The sequence below is a fragment of the Hippocampus bargibanti genome, linkage group LG16 (genome assembly GCF_051943395.1).
Source record: "Hippocampus bargibanti isolate YZ-2025 linkage group LG16, ASM5194339v1, whole genome shotgun sequence".
Classification (NCBI taxonomy): Eukaryota; Metazoa; Chordata; class Actinopteri; order Syngnathiformes; family Syngnathidae; genus Hippocampus; species Hippocampus bargibanti.
Window position 1 is genome coordinate 13,611,194 of NC_142749.1, and position 22,807 is coordinate 13,634,000.

The 22,807-nt window shown below is 39.1% G+C and overlaps 1 protein-coding gene across 2 annotated transcripts in view; it reads left to right on the plus strand.

Annotated features, from left to right (window-relative positions):
- The window catches only part of LOC148886564 (uncharacterized), a 74,625-nt gene that overhangs the window by 12,079 nt on the left and 39,739 nt on the right, over positions 1 to 22,807 (plus strand). The window contains exon 2 of one of the 2 annotated variants that reach the window (XR_016117811.1): positions 4,382 to 4,463. The exons of the other annotated variant lie outside the window; for it this stretch is intronic. The gene's annotated coding sequence lies outside the window, so the exon portion shown is untranslated. The remainder of the gene's footprint in view (positions 1 to 4,381; positions 4,464 to 22,807) is intronic. 2 annotated transcript variants of the gene reach the window in all.

Sequence of the window (22,807 nt, forward strand, 5' to 3'; positions counted from 1 at the left end):
CCTAGTGAAGGGAGTCGGTGGCATCGTCTTGATCCTATTGGAAATCACGGCACATCGACATCAGCGTTGGCAATTAAAGTTCAAGGAGTAAACAGCCTCCGCAATCATTATGCATTAGAGGAGTCGCAAGCAATACGAAGCGGAGCTGTCGAGATTAATCTCCCACTGTCTGCACGCTCTTTTTTTTCTTCTTTTTTTTTCCGCCGCACTGTCATGTTGTCACTCGCTCTGTCAGGAACCCTTAAATCACACACGCAAGGGCGCATGAAATAAAAAAAACAAATTACCTTTTTCTTCACTTAAGATTAATTGGCGCTGATGGGAAAAGGAAGAATGGCGACCAAACAAAAGCGAGTGAGTGTGATGTGGATAAAGTGAGCCCGATGACCCTTCCTCCACTTGCTCATCGCATTTTTCTTTTTTTTGGGCGAATGCGCCATTAAGGCTACTGCTTGACCTTGGAAGAACTGCCCCCCCTTCCCAACCCCCTTTTTTCTTTTATCTTCTGCTCTTTTTTAGACTAAAAAAAAGCTAAGTGTTCTTATTCATGAACACAAATATACTGCAAATGGAAATCAGACAACAAATCATTTCATAGTGTGAATATTAGATTTTTAGCTGTTAATTATATGGATGCAGACTACATGAGTTTTTCATCTCATTTTTTTATTATTTTTTTTTACTTAATCAAATAAATGTATTTTTAGCATTTTTACAAATGGGGTTTAGCAAAAGAATACATGACAATACTTAGAAATATTTTGGTGGGGCGGAGGAAGCTAATAGAAAAATATGGTTGTTTAAAAAAAACAACCCCACCCCAAAAATATCAAATACAAAAAATACATTGTTACAAGGAAAAAACATTCAAAAAAAACCATCAAAAAGAAAAAAAGATTATTATTTTCCTCATATTAGATTGAACTGGATTGAATTGGATATACCTTTATTCGTCTCGCAGTTGAGAAATTTACTTTTCACAGCAGCAAAGTGATGAAAGGAAGAAGAAAGGAAAGAAAGAAGTAGAAAAACAAAATACAGGAGCTGCTGGAAAGGCAGCCACTCTCGCGTCACCATCTTGAAGTAAAAAAAAAAACAACAAAATGAGATTATATTTACTTGGATTGGATAGGATTTGCATTTATTTGTCTCGCAGTGGAGAAATTTAGATTTCACAGCAGCAGAAACAAAATACAGGAGCTGCTGTAAAGGCAGCCAATCTCGCGGTGCCATCTTGAAGTAAAAACAAACAAAAAAACAATGTGACAACACAAAAGACAGACATTCAATCTTCAGAACTTTCTGCACCCTCTTTGTTGTATAAAGCAGTTCGAGATGTAAAGAGGAGGGGATCAAAGCCTCCTTTTCACCAGTGGATCAGGGACGTCATGGTGAAATGTGCACGTCTGCTATAAGCTAATATTTTGAAAGCCAACACGAAGCTGTAGTATCCATTGACGAAAAGAGATTGTCTCACGTCTCCTGTCCCACGTACTATAAATCCGCTTCAATTCCAAGCAGCGGCAGTTCCACAGACGCATCAGCGCGCTGCTCCTTTTTTTTTTTTTTATCCATCCAGCCGAGCTTATGTTTACAATTTTTTCTGACCCAATAATATTCCCCCTTATTTTTAAGTGTACTCAAAATTTTAAAAAGATAATTCTTCTTGTTCTTTATCAACTCTGATCAGCATGATTACTTTTGTAATGATGTCCCATAATGATATCCTGTTTTATAACACGTCCTTCTCATTTTATATCAGCGAGATTGCAAAAGTGAGCTTTGTTTGTTTTCTGAGTCTGGCCTGAAAAAGAAAAAAAGAGAAAAAGAAGAGGGGTCAAAGCCCAGAGGCTGTGAAATAACCCACATCAGGGAATCAGCCTTTCATCACTTCAGGTTTTGTAAAAACACAGTCTTCAGATTTTACCTCATCTTTCCAGTTGGTGTATTTTTCAATTTACTTTCGTGTTAGTTTCATTTTTTTTTTCAAAATACATTTAGTGTCTTTTTTTTTCTATTTGTCTTTTATTTGCTTCGGTTTACAGTCAGCCCAACACGTTTATTACCTCTATCAAAATCATATTCTGGCAGCCATTTTATTTATTTATTGGATTTTTTTTTGTGTGTCTCCAATTGTTTCCCAGAGTGCTTCGCCGGTTAGTTTTGTCTCCTCGGGTGTAAAACAGCTGCATGGGATATGTCAAAGAATCCACAGCCTGGTCCATTGAGACCAAAAAGCGAGACAGCTGGACATCAAAGTTGACAAAATTGTCCATGATGCAATATTCCTCAAGTGTTAACATTATCATTTATATTTAATCGTGATTTTTTTTTAGCGTAACAATATCATTCCTAACAACACCGAAAAACTTTCTGTGCTTTGTTGAATCTTACATATGAGTGAAATGGGCCCCAAAACCTCTCCTCGCGCCATCTTTCCTCTCTTCCACGCTGTCCGTCATAAATAATTCTGCAATTCTTAATGTCACTGTGTGAAAAGGTGAAGTGTATGAAAGTCAATGAGACGTGTGCTGTGTTGCGTTAGGAAGGAGGGAAAAAAAGTATATCATCCGCATCGCTTCTACAAAATAACATAAAATGAATAGCAAGTCAAACGTCCGCAAAACAAAAATGGACGATTAATGTAAAAGAAAATGTACAATGAAAACATGTAGCGCCAGCTAACATAAACAAACAAATGAGCAAAAGCGGCAATAAATCTCAGCGGCCATGCCACCTAATGATGTAGAATGCCGACATACAGACGTCATTGTTTAGATTGGATTGGATTAGCCTTTATTAGTCTCGCAGTGGAGAAATTTACATTTCCCAGCAGCAAAGTGATGAAAGTAAGAGGAAAGAAGTAGAAAAAGAAAACACAGGAGCTGCTGTAAAGTCAGCCACTCTCGTTGAGCCATTTTGTAGTCAAAACAACAAAAAAAGAACTAAATAACAAATAATATGACATATTACATAACACAAAGACACAGACAGTTATTCAATCCTAAGCACTTTCTGTACCCTCTTTGTTGCATGAAGTTGTTTTATATGAAAAATGAGAGGATCAAAGCGTCCTTTTCACCAGTGGATCAGGGACATCATGGTGAAATATGCACGTCTGCTACAAGCTAAATGTTGAAAACAAAAAATACGATGCCGTAACATCCATTGGCGAAAAAAGACTGTCCCGTGTAAATCCACTTCATTTCCAAGCGGCGACAGTTCCACAGACGCTCCTTTCTTCTCATGGCGGGCTCCTGAACCTTTCCGCGGGGGCTGTGAAAATACTGCTCAATCCAAAAGCACAATCGAACCAGAGCTGCCCAGCGATGACATTCAAATGGCAAGATAGCTATGGTTAGCTAGCTAGCTATCAGGCAGGTGCTAACAAACTTAAAACACGGCTCATTGCAAACATGACACCAACGAATAAACTCTTGTTTAAACAAATTATTTTATTCGCTGCAGAGCTCACACTATCATTTTTATTCATTTTTTTTCTCCATCTTCAATCAAAATATTTCCGCCGTGTTACTGTTTTTCCTGGCATGAAATTACCAAAAAGCAACACCGCAGTAACTCGACGTGACTCCTTGTAGCATTCTAAAATATTCCATGTCGAAGGTTGCCGCCGCAACATTTCAGATGTTGTCATCACCACGATTATTTGTAAAAGGCTTAATCATTTTCATAGAACGCCAGTCATGACGTTTTGAGAAAAAAAAATGTTGCTACGAGATAGCAAAACAGGCCAAAAATCCAGCGCTAAATTTGTTTTCATTGCGCGAATGTGAAACTGTAAACTGACATTGGCAAGTCTGTTGTTTCCCGCCATTGTCGGCGAGACGTTTTATTTACTCTCCTCGTTTTTCTCTTGACCTGGAAATGCACTGAGTCTAGTCAGAAAGGACGGCACTTGTAAGCTTAAATCTTTTTTTAATCCACTCAGGGGTTCAGGTTTGCGCCGAGTTTCTCTATGATTTCCGCCGCGTGGACCCTGCAAGCTAATCAAAGCGTGTCTTTGGGTTTAGCAGTCATGCGCACAAATTCCCGTCGGCGCATCCTTATTAGCCTGCGGTTCTCGACTCGACTGACGAGACCTCCAGCCAAGACCTATTCTTAAACGTATCTGCTCTTCTGAACATGTGAAGACTCGACTCCTCCCACATCATTCTCACATCACTTGCGGTGTAAAGATCGCCCTTAGCGACAGGTGTGGCGACCGTTTACAGAGGCCATATTGGATCTTATCCAGGAATGACGTCTGTGGCCATACACTATTAGTGCGAATATCGAAACAGTGCAGTATATGCATGTACTGACTATGAAAATGTCAGTTTCTGTATTGAGATGTTGAATAATTCTGTGAATTTTGGGGCAGGAGGTGTTTCGAAGTGCCAATTAGCCACTCTGCCGGTTTCACCGCCTGCTGGAGTACAGCTGCCGATCCAACTTGTTTAGCGGTAAGTCAGGAAGCTCTCCCTGTTGCTTCTTAAGATGTTTGTCAGCAGGTCTTAGGCATAGTTTCCATTGGTGAAGCTGCTGATGTTTTTCTGGTTTAGGTTGTTAACTCATTCACTGCCAGACCATGTGCAAAAATGTGTTCACTCCAGTGCCAGGGTTTTTGTCATTGTCATTCAAATTGCAGGACCCACAGTATATCGAATTTTAGGATTATATAAACATTCACAGCAGCATAAGAAATCTTATACTATTTTCACGATTTGCACTTGAGCTATCTAGCTATCTGGCTGGCTATCTGGCTGGCTATCTAGCTGGCTATCTATTTGCTATCTATTAGCTAGCTGGCTATCTAGCTGGCTACCTAACTAGCTATCTATTGGCTATCGAGCTAGCTAGCTAGCTAGCTATTAGTTATTTAGCCAGCTAGCTAACTTTCTGTCTATTTGAGTTATTCCAGGTTGAGAGAATGCTAGCTCGCTATCTATTAGTTATTTTTTGGCTAGCTAATCTCACTATCTAGCTGGCTATCTATTAGTTATTTTTTGGCTAGCTAATCTCACTATCTAGCTGGCCATCTAGCTGGCTACCTTGCTACATATCTATTTGATATCTATTTACTAACTAGCTATCTAGCTGGCTACCTAACTAGCTATCTATTAGCTCTCGAGCTAGCTAGCTATCTATTAGTTATTTAGCCAGCTAGCTAACTAAACTAACTAGCTAACAAAAGGCAAATGTTGCCCCCTCGTGGAAGGGAAAAAACATTACCAGAGGTCTGACCAGCGCTTTATCAGTACCCCCGTTGTTTTTTAAATTCCCGGATAAATTCGAGAATGGCAGCGAATGAGTTAAGCAGTCACAGTAAGAGGCAAACCAAAAGCAGAATTTGTTGTCTGTGAACAAAAAGGCGAAGTGAGTTCTGTCCCTTGAAATAATCCTCGGCGCCATTTGTAATTTTGCCCATTTGTAATTTTAGCAACATATCGATTGTTGTGCTCAGAAATGAGAATCTCCTCGAGCCACGTGAATATCGCATCGTGAGTAAGCGCCGCACTTGTCCCCAGAATCTCAAACCACGTCGGAGTGTTTTTACCGCCACTGATGTTTATCGATTCCGCCCCCGCGCAACCCCCACCTTTCACCCTGGGCTTCAGCCGACTGATGTTGCTGTCACACCAAAAAAGAAACACGTTTTCTTCAATGCAAAACACTTGAAACTTCTCAATACCGTTTGACTGCCGCCAGCACTGATGGGGCGACTGAAACCATGTTTCCCAACTTTGAATATTTTGTTTTAAACTTTGAGTTTCAAACAAAAAGCACTTTTGGTCCTTAACCTTATGACGCTGCTAAACCTCAAACACAAATACAAATTACCATAATGGAAATAGCAAGAATATTCCAGGATTTTATAAGTTTATCACAATACAATCATACATATAATTTTCAGAGATTAACAATCTTCCTTAAAAATGTAAAATGTTGTATTTTGTTCCTTAACAGTTTTCTTTATAATAATAATAATAATAATAATAATAATAATAATAATAATAATAATAATAATAATAATACATTCCATTTCTAAGCACCTTTCAAAACTCTCAAGGACACTTCACAGTCACAGGGGTGAGCAGCGGCAGCCACACGCACCAGCGTTAACTCTAAATATTTTGACCTTAAAAATGCAAAATAAATAAATAAATACATCTTTCTTTGGGGGGTAGACACTAAATTTATGATTGTATGTTATCTATTATTGTATCTGTTTTTTTTCTGTGCTTTTCTGTGACTGTAAAGTGTCCTTGAGAGCTTTGAAAGGATCTTAAAAATAATACTGTATTATTATTATAGGTATAAAAAAATAATAACATTTTGAATGTAATTAATTACTATTATTTTTATTTGTATTATTATTTTTTCTCTTATTTTTTCATTATTTAGTTGTTTACTTTTCTTTCGTATATGGCACAGTGAACAGGACACATTGCACCAGCAGAATTGCAAAGAAATGCAAAACGTTTTATTGAGATTATGTCACCTATGTTTTGTTTTGATGTCTGGATCAAATGATGCTCAATGTGACCATGTTTTCCCTTTTATAACTGTTCTCAAAAATTTCAATTATATAATTACATAATTATATAATATAATACAATTATATATAAATTCAATAAATGTGGCCAAAAAAATGGAAAGTTATGGCAAAATTGAGAAAAAAAAATCCTACAAGCAGAGTAATTTTCAGAGATTACCAATATTTCTTCTTTAAAACTTTTTATTTTGTTCCTAACGGTTTTCTTTGAATATGTATTCCTCAAAAATGCAAAAAAAAAAAATCTGATTTTTTTTTTTTGGGTGGGAGACACTAAATATAAAAACAAGCAAAAAAATCCACATTGTCCATTTGCTAATTGTCCTTGCGCCCAAAATGGAAAATGATGACAAAATTGAGAAAAATTACGCAGAGCAAAGTAATTTTCAGAGATTGCCAATCTTCCTTCTTTAAAATTGTTTTTTTTTTTGTTCCTTAAGGGTTTTCATGGAATATTTTGGCGTTCAAAATATTTTGGGAGACACTAAATATAAAAACCAGCAAAAAAATCCACCAAATTTTCCATTTCAAATCGTGCCAAAAATGGAAAATTATGGCAAAATCCAGAAAGAAATGCCTCCTGGTAAAGTAATTTTTAGAGATTACCAAAATTATCTGGGCTTTAATATATCCCATCATGCACTGCACACTACCTCTTCTATGGGAGAATGGGGGTGGGGGGTCAGTTTATGACAGAAGTTGCGAGACTTGTTGCGGCTCAATATTACTTCACGTATAAACTGCAGGGTCATCTTTTGAAGAAAATGAAGGCTTTTTTATTTGGTGCACCTTATAGTCTGGAAAATACGGTATCAGAAACGGCATCATTCCCGCAAATCACCCGACATCACGCCAGGTGATGAACAAACAATTCCCACTCCACCAGCCAACGAACAAATGGTGATGAAAAGGCAGTTCTTGGCGCCGGGTAAACACCACGCCGCTTCCGAATTGACCTCCTAAATGAAAAAGCGTGTGATGTGACAAGTGACTCCGACACCCCCGTAGACCGTGTTTACTTTCATGCCACCCCCGCTGTTCATCCATCACTACCGTCTTTGTGATATTTTGTTTACAGCAAGTCAACGTATAAAAAGCCCCGTGTGGGTCTTCCTGTAACGCGGCCGCCTGCACACGTATTTTGTATGGCGGCTTACCGTGTCCCTCCGCTCTCGTGCGGCGGTGACAGATGGATTACTCAATAGTGTAATGAATGGGATGCCAGAAAACATCCAGCTTGGCTTTTGGGCGCAATGATTTCTCTCTGTCTACCTCTGCATCGTGCCATACATTGCTCGATTGATTATGATGAGGCGTTCTCCCTTCTCCGGTTATTACAATATCGATTTGACTGTAATATAGATGACTTGGAGAGTATATGGAAAGGTTGAATGAATTTTGGATGAAGGTAAAGAGAAAAAAAAGGAGGAATGCCAGGATGGCTTGGCAACGGCTGTGATACGGTTTTATCAATTGCTGGCTTTGGTTTTTGGGAGGTTAACGTTGCAGCGTCGTTTTGTAGGTTCGTTTTCACTGGAAGTATTCAAAATCAAATGGCGAGGTCATTCCGAGCAAATATATTATATATATAAATAAATATTTATTTATTTATTTATTCATAAATATATTCAATATTTTTTTTTATCTCACCGATGACAACATGAGATTGTATATTCCTTGACAGTCCAATTCGAGAGTTGTATTGAATATTCCCCCGGAAATAATTTTGTATATCAAATAATTATTATATTATATTATATTATATTATATTATATTATATTATATTATATTATATTATGTCGTGTGTCGTCCCGTCTCGGTTTATCCTACCTTACCTTTCAATACAGTACATTAACCTTTATTAGTCTCACAGTAGAGAAATTTATATTTTACAGCAGCAAAGTTATGAAAGGAAGAGGAAAGAAAAAGAAATAGAAAAAGAATACAGGCGCTGCTATAAAGGCAGCCACACTCGCAACACCAATTGTAAGTAAAAAAAAATATTATAATACAGTAAAGTCTCGTTATATCGATATCGGATATACCGATAGTCCCGGTTATATCGATACTATTTCTATGCACGCACGGAGAAAATTACATGCAAACAGGGTCGGATATATCGATAGTCCCGGTTATATCGATATTTTTTCGGACTCCCTTGAATATCGATATAACGAGACTTTACTGTATATAAATATAAAATATATTATAATATAAACCAATATGTATGCATTGTAGGATATTTTCTACAGCTGCCCCGATTTTAAGCTAAAATAATTCCAGGACCATATGACTTAATAGGAATTAACTCTTTTTTTTCTGATGAAAGAAGATATTTTGAGGTTTCTCACGCTTATGTGGTCCTAAAACTCAATATTCTGTGGGTCCTGGAATTCAAGTGACAATGACCAAAATCCTGGCACTGGAGTGGACACATTTTTGCACATCATCTGGCAGTGAATCAGTTAAAAAGGGTGCATAATTTTATATTTGGCTATGGTCACTATATTATTTTGGTTTTTCATGTTATTGAGCGAGATTTTGTATTTTTTTAATTAAAAAAACTTGTATGTTCAAGTCTTAAAATGTTTCCTAAAAATCCTACAAAGTCAGACTTGCTTTGAAATAGTTGGATAGGTCTGTAGTTGGATGTCTCTCTCTCTCTCTCTCTCTCTCTCTCTCTCTCTCTCTCACTCTCTCCCTCAGTCCCTCGTTCATTGTCTGGGAATTTAGCTGGCTTTGCCGTCGTCCAAGAGTGCATGCGAGGAATGCTCCAACGTGTGTCTTTTGCTCATTCTTGGAGCTCAGCAAAGCAGCGAGACGGTCCAAACTCCCGCTGCCCCCCCCCCCCCCCCCCGGCAGACGACCTCAATTACAGAGGCGGAGATTATGGGTCAGCATTAACACTCCTCTTAATCTGTATACGCTCCGTTCCAAGTCGGCCCTCTATCTGCTCTCGCCCACCTGCCTGGCTGTCGAGATCCATTGCCTGTTTGGTTTCATGCACGCAAGATATATGCCTTTGCTATTTATTCTTCTTTTTCTGTTTCCTGTCCTATCATCGTCGCCACACTCCCCCGAGCTCTTCACTCCGACTCGGTTTCCGAGGGATTTTCACTCGCGACAAAATGTCAATATCTGGACGCTAAAATGATTTTTGTCACATGTCCTGCTGACGTTTTGGAATATGTAGCAGATATTTTTTTCCCAAGCTATAGCACATAAACAGAAATTACATATATTTTTTAAATACCTGTTTAGTCATCATTAAAGTTGTTAATGTTAGCATTAACAATGTGTTGTTAATGTTAGCATTTTTTTTTGGTGTACAACGCAACTGAAGAATGTTATCTGTTTAACTCATTCACTGCCAGATGTTCTGCAAAAATTTGTCCACTTCAGTGCCAGGGTTTTTGTCATTGTCACTCAAATTCACAGAATATTGAGTGTTAGGACTACATAAACATTCAATGCAGCATAAAAAAACATACTCTCTTCTTTCATCATAAAAAAATATTTAATTCCTAAGTTATATGGGTCTGGCGTTATCAGAGCTTGAAATGGGGGCGGCTGTCCAAAGTACAATGCAATACATCTATATTGGTTTAAATATAGTAGCGCTTTGATAACACAAAGCGCTAACAACAACAAAAGGGAAATGCTGCCCCTTTGTGGAAGGGAAAACAACATTGCCAGAGGCAATGGCCAGCGCTTTCTCGGCACCCAAACAAGAAAAAACAAATCCAGAACAAATTCGGGAATGGCGCGCTACGTCATATTTTCAATTCCAGAATAAATTCAGGAATGGCAGTGGATGAGTTAATTTTTATTTAAAAAAAATATTCCAAACAAAGGTAAAATAGAGGACTTGGTCACCTTTAACTGGGATTGCATGACTGGCATAAGAAGTTTTTCGATGCTAGCAGTCTGTAATGGTAGCTAGCGATCAAAGACGTTAATACATTTATAATTTTTGTTTATTCTCAAATTTTGTGTGGATGAGTGTGTGTGCGCACACATATTCACAAATTGCATTGTCAAAGAATGGTAATCTAGGTCGCTAGTAGGAATATTTTTATTTAAGTATACACTAGCTAAAATAGCGATGTTGCTGCCTTTACCACGTTACAAAAGTACGTCCTGCGCCTCCGCGTCAGGTCTCGGCTAATTGAGGCTACGATTTCCTCATCACAGAGTCACTCTTGTCTAATATCTTGTTTATATTTGTTTCCTTCACGTTAAGGTACGTTCTGGTCGTTACTCATCATGGCTCATCATGAACTAAAGTGATGTTCCACATGTGTAAAAAGCAGTACACCCTTGTAATATTAATATGCTCAAACAATAAAACACACTGCTAACTTTTATGAGAAATCAGAAGGGCTTAATAAAAGTCGCATGGCAGATACAACCAGTTAATTTCCGAAGTAGATTTTTTTTAAATACAACTACCTAGTTAGTGAGTTAGCCGCTAAAAATCAATAAATATCAAGCGGCGTGGGGAAACAAAAATCCATTAATGAGCCAGAAATAGGATTATACTTTAAAATAAAATGAAATATTAAGAATAACAATCAAGATCAATGACACGACAAGCCATGCTAACATACGCGCATGCTCGCTGTACAGTCTAACAAAATGTCTTATGTCGTTTGCTCCCATAGCCACATAGTGCGAAACGATGAAAGCAAAGCGCTTACACGCTACCGCAATACAACTCACAACAATTAATTTTGAAAAAACAGCATAAATGTGCATGGTTATCGGGTTTTTTATTTATTTGGGCATCAATTTTAACACAGCTCTTAATGTTAACGCTCATTTGAGTGCGTTAGAATGCCTGTTGAGTGACTGAGAGGACCTGGACGGATTCAAGTCCAGTGATACCTCGGTTTACGAACCCCTTGGCTTATGAACTTTTCGGTTTACGAACGTTAAATTTATGAACATTTTACCTTGGCATACAAACTATTTTTCAGGATACACACGGAGCTGCCACGTGTGAGACAGTGAGAGAAAACAGTGAAATTTGGACTCGTTTCAACTTTGATAGTTCAAAGGCAGAGTGTAGACTGCAAGGTTAAAATTCTCATCAATCAGGCTCTACAAACAACCCGCACAAGCCATCTGTACACTTGATGCAAAAAGCTATCAACCCAGCTAAACAGAACACAATTGATGAGGAACTAGGTAAAATTATCACAGAGAAAGCACCTACCACGGATCATTCCTCAAGATGGTGAAAGAAGAAGGCTACGTTCCTCATCAAGTGTTTAATGCTGAGGAAACCGGCCACTCCATTCCATCAAGCCCCCCACGACCATCCCAAAGGTCAATAAAACTACTTTATTATATAGTACAGTTTATTTCTTTAATTATAATACCATAGCACATTTATTATACATAAAATAAAGTCTATTTTGTGTAGTTTTAAGGCTTAGACTTTATGATACAGTACAGTTTATTTCTTTAATTATAATACCATAACACATTTATTCTACATAAAAGGAGGTATATTTTGTGTAGTTTTAAGGCTTAGAAAATTTGAAAAAGTAGAACGTAGAAAATGATGTTTTATGGGGACCCGGGAACGGATTATTCCCATTTTAATGGTTTCCTATGGGAAATTAAGTTTTGGGATACACACTTTCCACCTTACACACTCTGTCTGAGAACCAATTAAGTTCGTAAGCCAAGGTATCACTGTAGTTGCGCCAAATACATTCAAATTCGGATCGAGACGAAAGGCTAAGATTCACAAATTAATAAATAATAAACAAATCTGCCCTCTCTGTTGTCACAATATGTCGCCAATCCGAATGCACATTTTTTGCTCTGCTGTGTTAGTTTGAGAGTAGCTCCAGTTTGTGAGAGGTTGCATCGGGGGGGGGGGGGGGGGGGTTGTTTTTTTTTTTTTGCATTTATGTAAGTGTGATGTGTGTGTATTTAGGAAGGGTGGGGGGGGGAAGAGGACTGTAAGAAGATGACAAAAAAGAAAAAGAAAAACCTTGATCTTTTAAAGAAAGGAGGATTTAAAGTTTTAAAGCCCGTGGCTGCATTTTAACCTTTGAGATATCCCATCTGCACTTCTCCTTCCTCTCTTTGCCCCCCCCCCCCCCCCACACACACACCAGTTTCTTGCGCCACTTCATCCCCCCCTCCATATTTGTCCACATTCCTGCAGATTTGGCGGTGTACTTTCCATCCTATCTATGGCGGCAGAAGGGAGCAGAGATGAATCCATTAAGTGGAATAATTTCACCGCAAAGCAAAAGTCTGAAAAAGCGCCTCGGCCATTGTGCGTCTCTCAATAGAAAAGGACAGCTTTGTGTAAAGCACATCCCTGCTAGGACTGTTTACTCCCCAAACATTTGGGAACACACTTCCTGTTGGAATCAAAAGGACAAAATCAGCCCTACTGGGTTGCCCTCAGCTGAGCCACTATAGAAATAAAATGGAAGAATCTCTTGGCAAGGCATGTACAGGTAGATCCCCTTTTCCCTTTCATAGGTGAGTGTGTAACAAATGGCAGCCATGTTGATTCAAACACGATAAATAAAAGCGTACTGTGACATCATCGTTGTCACACTCTGACCGGCATTTATAGCATGGGACCATTTATACTGCGTGTGTATTTCATATTGCGGGTGGGGATGCGCCATATATCAGCACGCTGGGCCTCATCTTCCTTTCGGGGCCAACAAGCAAGTCCCCAGAAACGTAAATCAGGCAAACTCGCGGGTATAAAGTCTTTTCCGAAGGTGAAGTTAAGGCCGGGGTAAAGGTCAGGCGTGAAGAAATGATGACAAGGGGGTCTCCGGTAAAGAAATGTGACTCTGGGGGGAGCGTGTGTGTATGTGTGTGCAGTGTGAAATACTAATGTGTAAATAGAGGTGTTTTAAAACTCAAGGTGGATTATTACAAAAAAATAAAAAAGCAACCAGGGAATGAGCTCAGCTCAGCTGCCATGTGCTTGACAGGCATGAGAATACGTACATACAGTACAAGGCCCTAAATTGTGCTTTCTATTCTTCTCCTACCAAGAGCAGATTGATTTAAAAGAAAAGGAAAGAAAGCACACTAGAACCACTCATGCTATTTTCTGACAGGCAATCACGGGCCCATATTTGTATGCGTTCAATTGAATAAAAAGATTAATTTCTATCACGGTCGATTTCCATCAGTTGTGGGCCGCCATGGCCCGGAAGTCCTTCTCTGCTCTGCTGGCTTAAAAATATCCAAATCACACACTAATGTGAATTATATTTTATCTATAAGTCCATCTGTTTTCGTATTTACGCATTTAAAAAAATCACATTTCAGCCATCATTTGTTACCAGGGTCAGAAATCTACCTGGACACCTTCACAATCAGTTCTGCAGGCCCTGGAGCATAAAATAAGTGTCAATGAAACTGTTGTCAATCAGAGTTCGAGTTGGCAACGCAAGTTTTTGCAAATTATGATTGGCTAGTCACTAGGCAATCATAGAATCACTAGCCGCTTGTGATACGTGCATACTGGTCAGAGCTAGCACACTATCTGTTGCGAGCTGAATAAGCAAATACATTTTTATGTTGATTTAATAGCGGTTTTGTCAACCCACAATGGCTGAAGGAGGAGGAGAGATGGATATGGTTGCAGATATACTGTTATATACTGGGCCTCATTCTCTCATTGAGAAAGGTTGGACAGCTCCGAAGCTAGCAAAAATATCAAATAATATTGCAATTTTATGAGGTTATCATGAATCCACATGGTCATAGTAAAAATTCGAACAGTTTAATGACATTATTTCTTAAGGTTCTTCAAGTCAAAAGTTATTTCCTGGCTAACGGCATCCTCTAGTGGACGTGTAGTAATATCACACCATACTCGCAGCTGATTGATTCAGACATAGCACTACTGAAGGCCTACTAGTGACATGGACGGCCACTGCCTGATTGGTTGATTGACTCACTGAATTTTAAGATTTCTGCTTGCTTATGGGAGACCATGAAAAGCAAAGGGGGATTTTTTTTCTTCTCCGAGGACAATCCATTTTATTTTCAGTTTACAGGGGAAACACCTGCGATTGACTGAACAGCTAGCGGAGCGCAAGCAGAGATTTGCTGACTTTGATGAAAAAGCAAAACAATCACTGAGTGCACCTTTAATTACAACTATGTTTTATATACTCAACCCTCATCTGTGTCTTCGGAGCTGTTCGTCGTGGCGCTTGAAGGTTTAACAGTGCAACGTTCTCAACCCATTACAATTTTATGCTTTACGCTGACAGCCTCGCGATGTCCACTGCCAAACGTATTCATCGCTTGTGTTTTATCATTAAAGGACAACCGACGTCTCCGGACAAGTTGTGTCCATAATTTGTAAAATCACTTCAAATGACTTCTACTGAGCGTATTTTACAAAGATTCCACCGCATATACCTATATTTATCATTTTAAGACTCGCGCTGAATATTCAGTAAGTCTTGTTTTTGAGTTTGTGACGAGTCGGTACGTGACGTCACTAAAGGAACGCCCCCTGATCGAAAAAAAAGACACGTAGCAGTCCTTCCATCACGTCAATGTATTTTGCTGTATGTTTGGTCTGAAGACCTTGTGTTGCACCCAAAAGCCGCCAGAAGAGGGTGTCCATATAAGAAATTTATCAGCCTGTGGTAATGGAGGTGGCCACAGGAGGTCGCCATTTTGTGCCTCTTTTCTGGTGATCGTTTCTCCCCAATGTTGCTTCAAAATGGCATGGAATAAATTCTTTAATCGATTGCAAACATGTATGCTTTCCTCTTCAGAACTTTTGATTTTCAAGCAATGCAAGACATCTTGGTGTGACATCACAAACTGGGGGCGGGACTTTCTGAAAATGCCCAATTCGCAGCTCAATTGTTTGCATATTTTGGACACTTTAAGTCATTTTTATTGGTGTTTTGCATTTGAATAAAAATATCATACTGCGTGTTTTGGGTATTTTAGATGCTATAAAACGTTTTTCTGATGTCAGTTAAGAAACAAAAAGTGACGTCGGTTGTCCTTTAAGGCCAACTGTATATCATACACTCCCGTCGTCACCTCCTCCGTCGCGTTTTTGAGCTGTCCTCCTTTTTTTTTTGTCGGCACATTAATGGCGAAAACCGTAGCGGAGCAGATGACAAGACAATTTGATGAGCGCATTTAAATGCAACTTTATTTTTTTTTAGCACTGAATGAAAATGGATGTTTTCTAGTCGCAGTAAAATCCACCATCTCATTCATAGTCGGCTCATACAGACATGGCCAACAGTATTGGCAACCGTGATCTTTGCCATCGAGTGTTTGGACAAAGGCAGAGTCCATCTGGGAAAACATTCTGTGGACAGACAAAACCTACGATTGGCTGGAAACCGGTCCAGGTGTACCCTCTCCTTTCGCCCGGAGACAGAAATGAGGATGAGCGCTATCGAAAATGGACATGCAGTGCAGACAAAACAGTAAAAAAAAAAAAAAAAAAAAGCTGATTTATTTTTCTGGGAAAAGCAGACCAACGTTGTTTTTGTTTTCATTTTTTTCGACCAACAATATTAAGCCACATATAATAAAATATACAATACAATACATAAATTTAGGACTTAAACATTCAATACAGTATTAAAAACCTTAGACTCTCTTATTTCATCCGAAAAAAAGTTAATTCCTAAATTATATAGATCGGGAGTTATCTGATCTTGAAATGGGGGCAGCTGTACAAAATACAATGCAATACATGTTTATTTATTTCGCGCTGAAACTGTAACAAAGCGCTTCACATGGACAATTATCATATACAGAAAAATAAAGCAGTCACAAAGATAGTAGAAAGCACCCAGGAGTTAAATATAAAATAACAGGATGTGGTTTGGAATCGTTTTTGGGGTATTTTATATATTTAATATATTTAAAGGACAACCGACACCATTTTTTTGATTTGAAAGATTGGAGCATCGTGTATAAATAAACCTGTCTAAGTTTGGACGTGTAAGTCTTTGCTCTTACAAAAATGGCAAAATTTGATGTTGATTTCTCCCCTTGTTTTTGCACCATGTTATGAAAGTGGACCTTCTCTCGCCCACCCCCATTTTGTACATATTGATGAGAGACAAACCAACGTGACTAGTTGTAGGGGGTGTGTGGTGGTTAATTCCTTGCATGATATAATAACCTGCCTGTTCATTCGTTCAGACCGTGTGTGACCTCGCCCGAGGACAGAAAATGGGCAGACGCTTAACAGAAGCAGCTATCAGTTCGGATCGGAACCCTCTCCTTCCTTTATTAAATTCTACCTTTTATGATACAAGGTGCTTGTCCTGTCTCTCGTCTCCTTAAGGGACACTCTGCATAAAGGCGTATTAGTCGTTGTTTTTATATCACTGCGTATTATTACTCTTGCTTTATGATGTGATTCATGCGGAAACAATCTGAAGTTGATTTTCCGGACATGAGCGACACTTTAAGATTAGTGAGCGTTCTATTTTCTCTTTCAAACAACATGGATATTATGCTTTCGTGAGTTAATGGCTTGTTGTGAAAATATGTCTGAATGAAATGAATCGCTTTTAGAAACAATCTGCTAGCTAAAAGCTAACTAACGCAATGACCTGAATCAACTTTAGAAGCAATCTGCTAGCAAACAGCGAGCTAATGCAATGATTTGAATTGATTTTAAAAGCCATCTACTAACAGCGAGCTAACGCAATGACTTCAATTGACTTTAGAAGCCATCTGCTAACTAACAGCTAGCTAAATCAAAGACTTGAATCGACTTTAGAAGCCATCTGCAAGCTAACGGCTACCTAGCGCAATGACTAAAATCAACTTTAGAAGCAATCAGCTAGCTAACGCAATGACTTGAATAAACTTTAGAAACAATCTGCTAGCTAACAGCTAGCTCACGCAATGACTTGAATCGACTTTAAAAGCAATCGACTCGCTAACAGCGAGCTAATGCAATGACTTCAATCGACTTTAGAAGCGATCTGCTAGCTAACAGCTAGCTAATGCAATGACTTGAATCAACTTTAGAAGCCATCTACTAGCTAACAGCTCTCAAAAGCAATGACTTGAATCAACTTTAGAAGCCATCTGCTAGCTAACCGCTAGCTAATGCAATGACTTGAATCGACTTTAGTCGTGATTGGCTTGCTAACAGCTAGCTAATGCAATGACTTGAATCGACTTTAGAAGCCATCTGCTAGCTAACCGCTAGCTAATGCAATGACTTGAATCGACTTTAGTCGTGATCGGCTAGCTAACGCAATGATTTGAATCAACTTTAGAAGCCTTGAAGACTTGAATCAATTTTAGAAGACTTGAATCAATTTTAGAAGCAATCAGCTAGCTAACGCAATTACTTTTGTTGACGGTTTGCGCTCACGTCATTCCAGTATGATTCTAGCAACCAAAAAGAAACAATTCTTCCAAGACGTTTGCACAGCAAGGTTGACTTTAGGCAGATTATTGATCTTAAACTTGCAGTTTGTCTGGAAATGCAGGTAATTAAGGTCTTGTTTGACCACTTTATCCAGGAAGTAGTTGAAAAGGAGCAGAGGATAGCTTTGCTAGGTCAGCATGCCACTCATAAGTGTCTGGACATCTGCCTTCCATAACAATTGGAACAACCAGAGGGCGTAGTCTAGTCTAGTCTCGTCGGATCATACCGAATATAAGGACAGATGTGCTATCATAACGCAGTGATATGTGATAAAAGTTGCCATTTTACAAACAATTGGACCAAAAAAAAAAGAATGCAGCTAGTTCAGTCGATGCTTTTAATTTCTTTACGTGTTTATGTGCCGTAAAAAATCTTTGCTACAATGTGTGTTTAATCGTTTAAGCAAAAATAAATAGCTTGGCTGTTTTCAGTTGATTGGATTTCTTCTCTGCGTGATCTCTACAAGCGCTTTGTGGCGTCGAGGGAAATAAACTTATTCTAAAGTAATTGAAAAGTTCAAAGTTTGACACTTGGCAATATGCGCACGCTGAAGCCACACGCTTTGGCTTCTTGCGGAGCTTTAGAAAAAGATTAAGGTGATGCCATTGCACACAATTTAAAGCGCTCTCTTCTTGAGAACAGTAGCCTGGCAGACAGAAAGAACAACAATGCTTAAGAATGGCAGTTCTAAACACAGCAGAACCAACCTGTCAATTCGAATATGATCTATTTTGGAATATTCCGTGGAATTCCTTTGAGTAGGAAAGAGATTGAAATGTTTTGGTGTAATTAGACAATGGCAGATTGGCTGTCGTTCCCAAAGAAGAAGATTTGGCGATCTTAAAATAGCGGTGACAAACTGCAATTTAGCGACAACGGAAGCACGGTTAAAATAACCAATGAAAATGACAGGTTAGCATCGGCTTGATAAAATGACCGACCGCAGCCAAATGATGAATGACATGCTAGCAAAATTGGCCCACCCACCCAGTTCTGTGTAGAACATATTTTTATTGGATTAGATTAGCCTTTATTAGTCTGGCAGTGGAAAAAAATACATTTCACAGCATTAAAGTGATGAAAGAGGAAAGGAAAGGAAAAGGTAGAAAAATAACAAGAAAAAACTAAATAAGAAATAATGTGACACAACACTAAAGACAGTCATTCAATCTTAAGCACTTTCTGCACCCTTGTGTTTATATGTAGCAGTTCTAGAAAGAGGAGCGGATCAAATCATCCTTTTCACCAGTGGATGAGGGACGTCATGGTGAAACGTGCACGTCTGCTACAAGCTAAATGTTGAAAGCTAACTAGCCAGTCTTGCGGCGCTATCTTGACGTCAAAAGAACAAAATAACAAAATAATGACAATACGAAGACACAATTTTACGCACTGCACCCTTTTTTTTACATGAAGCAGTTCTCGATGAAAGAGGAGAGGATCAAAGCGTCCTTTTCATCAGTGGATCAGGGACGTCATGGTGAAACGTGGACATCTGCTACAAGCTAAATGTTGAAAGCTAACACGAAGCTGTAGCATCCATTGACGAAATGAAACTGTCTTACATCTCCTGTCCCACGTAAATTCGCTTCAATTCCAAGCTGACGCTTCTTTTAAAATTTAAAATTCCGGTTCGGTTTTAGCAAGCATCTTGAAATTTTCCAAGTTTGATTTGCTTTTGCGGGCCGAATAGAATCATGTGCCGGGCCAGATTTGGCCCCCGGGCCTTGATTTTGACATGTGATTTATACTATGATGCAGCGCCAGGAGCAAATTAGTGATTCACCATCTTGCTCAAGGTCACTTTGGCAGGGTCACTTTGGCTCACATTTCCTGTCCCACGTAAATCCGCTTCAATTCCAAGCCGCCACTCAGCCAACACGAAGCTGTAGCATCCATTGACGAAATGAGACTGTCTTAGATCTCCTGTCCCACATAAATCCACATCGATTCCAAGCCGCGGCAGTTCCGCATACGCATCGGAGCTCCTTTCTTCTCTCGTGATATTTTTTTTACATCCAGCCAATAATTTTTGAGGCATATTTTTCAGAAAGACCACCGCCATGCCCAAGGTGTCATCTCGCTGAAGTGAAAGGTGCAGAGTTGCACCTAAACTGAAGGCCAGAATGGAATTTGTTGTCAGCCACATCATGTTTTATGGGTTGTAAATCCCTTCCAGGAAAAAGGGTCTTTAAATGAAAGTGTTCTACATCATCACTTACTATCTTTCTGTTGTCTGTTCCAATGAACGAAGCTGCGAGCTACTCTATCATCGTTTTTTTTTTTTTTTTGGGGGGTCCTCCGTAGAAGAAATTCCCAATTTCTAGCCGAAAAGCGCCAACTTTTGTTCTCAGTGAAAATCTCCACCACCACTTGCTCAATGACCCGCGTCATTGCAGCTCCTGCCTATATGGTCAATAAAATCAGATTGCCTTCAGCTTATAAATGTACTATTGTCAAACTGTCCAATTTATGGCATTATCATATAATACGTTTACGGTGAGATGAGCACAAATGTTCACATAAATCTGTGTACCCCCCCCCCCCCAAAAAACAAAATCTGCATTTTACCAAATGTGCAGACGTTGGCAGCAGTGTAATTCAGCCTGGCAGGCGTCACGCGCACTTCTTCAATACCGCATCGCTCTTGTGTGAGCGGTGCCTAGGTACCACTGCGGGGCATTGTTTATATGCACAATCGCTGCAGTGGGGGCTGCTAGTGTCCGTATGGGGGGGGGGGGGGGAATTGCGCAGATTGCCATTTTTTTTGTGTGTGTCTCAGATGCAGTCTGGCAGGCCTTTTATGACAGCTTTGCAAGGCGAATCAAATTGGAGCAAATGGGAAGCGGCGACTTTGGCCATTATCAGTTATGTTATTCATTGCGACAATCAAGGGAGGTAGGAGGATGACAAATAAATGTCACAACAGGTGGAAGAAAAGCTCGCTGATATTTGAACAGTGAAAATATGCAAACATGACTGGTTGCAATAATTACAGCGATACTTTGACTGACGAACTTAATTGGTTCCCAGACAGAGTGCCTAAGGCGAAAAGTGTGTATCCCAAAAAATAATTTCCCAGAGGAAACCATTAAAATGAGAATAATCCGTTTCCAGGTCCCCATAAAACATAATTTTTTACTTTCTAATTTTCTAAGCCTTAAAACTCCACAAAATATACCTTATTTTATGTATAATAAATATGCTATGGTATTATAATTAAAGAAATAAACGGTACTGTATAATAAAGTCATTTTATTTACCTTTGTGATGGTCGTTGATAGCTTGATGGAATGGAGTGGCCGGTTTGATTAGCATTAAACATTTGATGAGGAACGTAGCCTCCTTCTTTGACCATCTTGAAGAATTATCCCACGTAGGTGCTTTCTCTGTGATAATTTTACCTAGTTCCTCATCAATTGTGTTCTGTTTAACTGGGTTGATAGCTTTTTGCATCAGGTGTACAGATGGCTTGTTTGTGGAGCCTGCAAATTGCCCCATTGTGGGTCGAATAAAGGTTTTCTGATTCTGATTAATGGGATATTTTAACCTTGCAGTATACACTCTGCCTTTGAACTATCAAAGTTAAAACGAGTCCAAATTTCACTGTTTTCTATCCATTTGCTCATTCTCTCTCTGCCTGTCTCTTTAAGGTTTAACAGCCTCACTCTCTCTCTATCTCTCTCTGTCTGTAACCCCCACCCCCTCACTGCTGCGTTCTTGACCAATCACGTGGCTTTAACCGAAAACTGGGGGCATAGAGGACAAAAAGTCGGCTGCTATTTTGTTGTTAGGAGAATGGGCTCGTTCGCGAACAACACATCACTTATTGTAGCGCTCCGTGTGTATCCCGAAAAAATTCCCCTTATGTATTGTCCTCATTGATTCAATGCCAAGGTAAAATTTTCATATATTTAACGTTCGTAAACCGAAAAGTTCGTAAGCCAAGGTGTTCATAAACCAAGGTATCACTGTACCTTTTTTCTTAACTCACAAGCTTTTTGTCAAGTCAAATTCATCCATTTGTCAACTCAAAACAAAAAACCCAGCCGCCGATTCGAGCCACGTTTTAACCATCGTGTCGAATTAAAGCAGCTTGCGCGCGGTCTGTCAACCAAGACAAACTCGCGTTGCTTCCCTTCGTCTCCTTTTGTAGCTTCGAGACAACAAAACGCGTGCAACAATTTGTCAGTGCCAAGCAACAAATAATATTATATACTCATCAGCTTGAAAACCCAACTCTCTTCGAGGCCAAGATTAACTCATTCACTGCCAGTCACGAATTTATTCAGGAATTAAAAATATGAATTTGTTCGGGTTTTTTTTCTTCTTTTTTTGGGTGCCGATAAAGCGCTAGCCATGGCCTCTGGCAATGTTTTTCCCTTCCACAAGGAGGTAGCATTTCCCTTTCTTCCACGTTAGCGCTTTTTTACAGCTTCATCTGTTGTTAAACCAAGATGTATGTATTGCATTGTATTTTGGACAACGGCCCTCATTTCAAGCTCATATGTAAATGTAAATTTCTCCACTGTGAGACTAATAAAGGCATATCCAATATCCAATATCCAATATCCAATATAACTACAGACCCATGTAACTTAGGAATTAATTCCTTTTTTCTGATGAAAGAAGAGAGTCAAAGGTTTCTTACGCTGTATTGAAGATGATGATAATAATAATACATTTCATTTCTTAGCACCTTTCAAAACTCTCAAGGTCACTTTACAGTCACAGGGTCAATTTTTCTGTGGGTGAGCAGCGGCAGCCACACGCGCCAGCGTCACTCATCCTGGAAGTAACTCAAATAG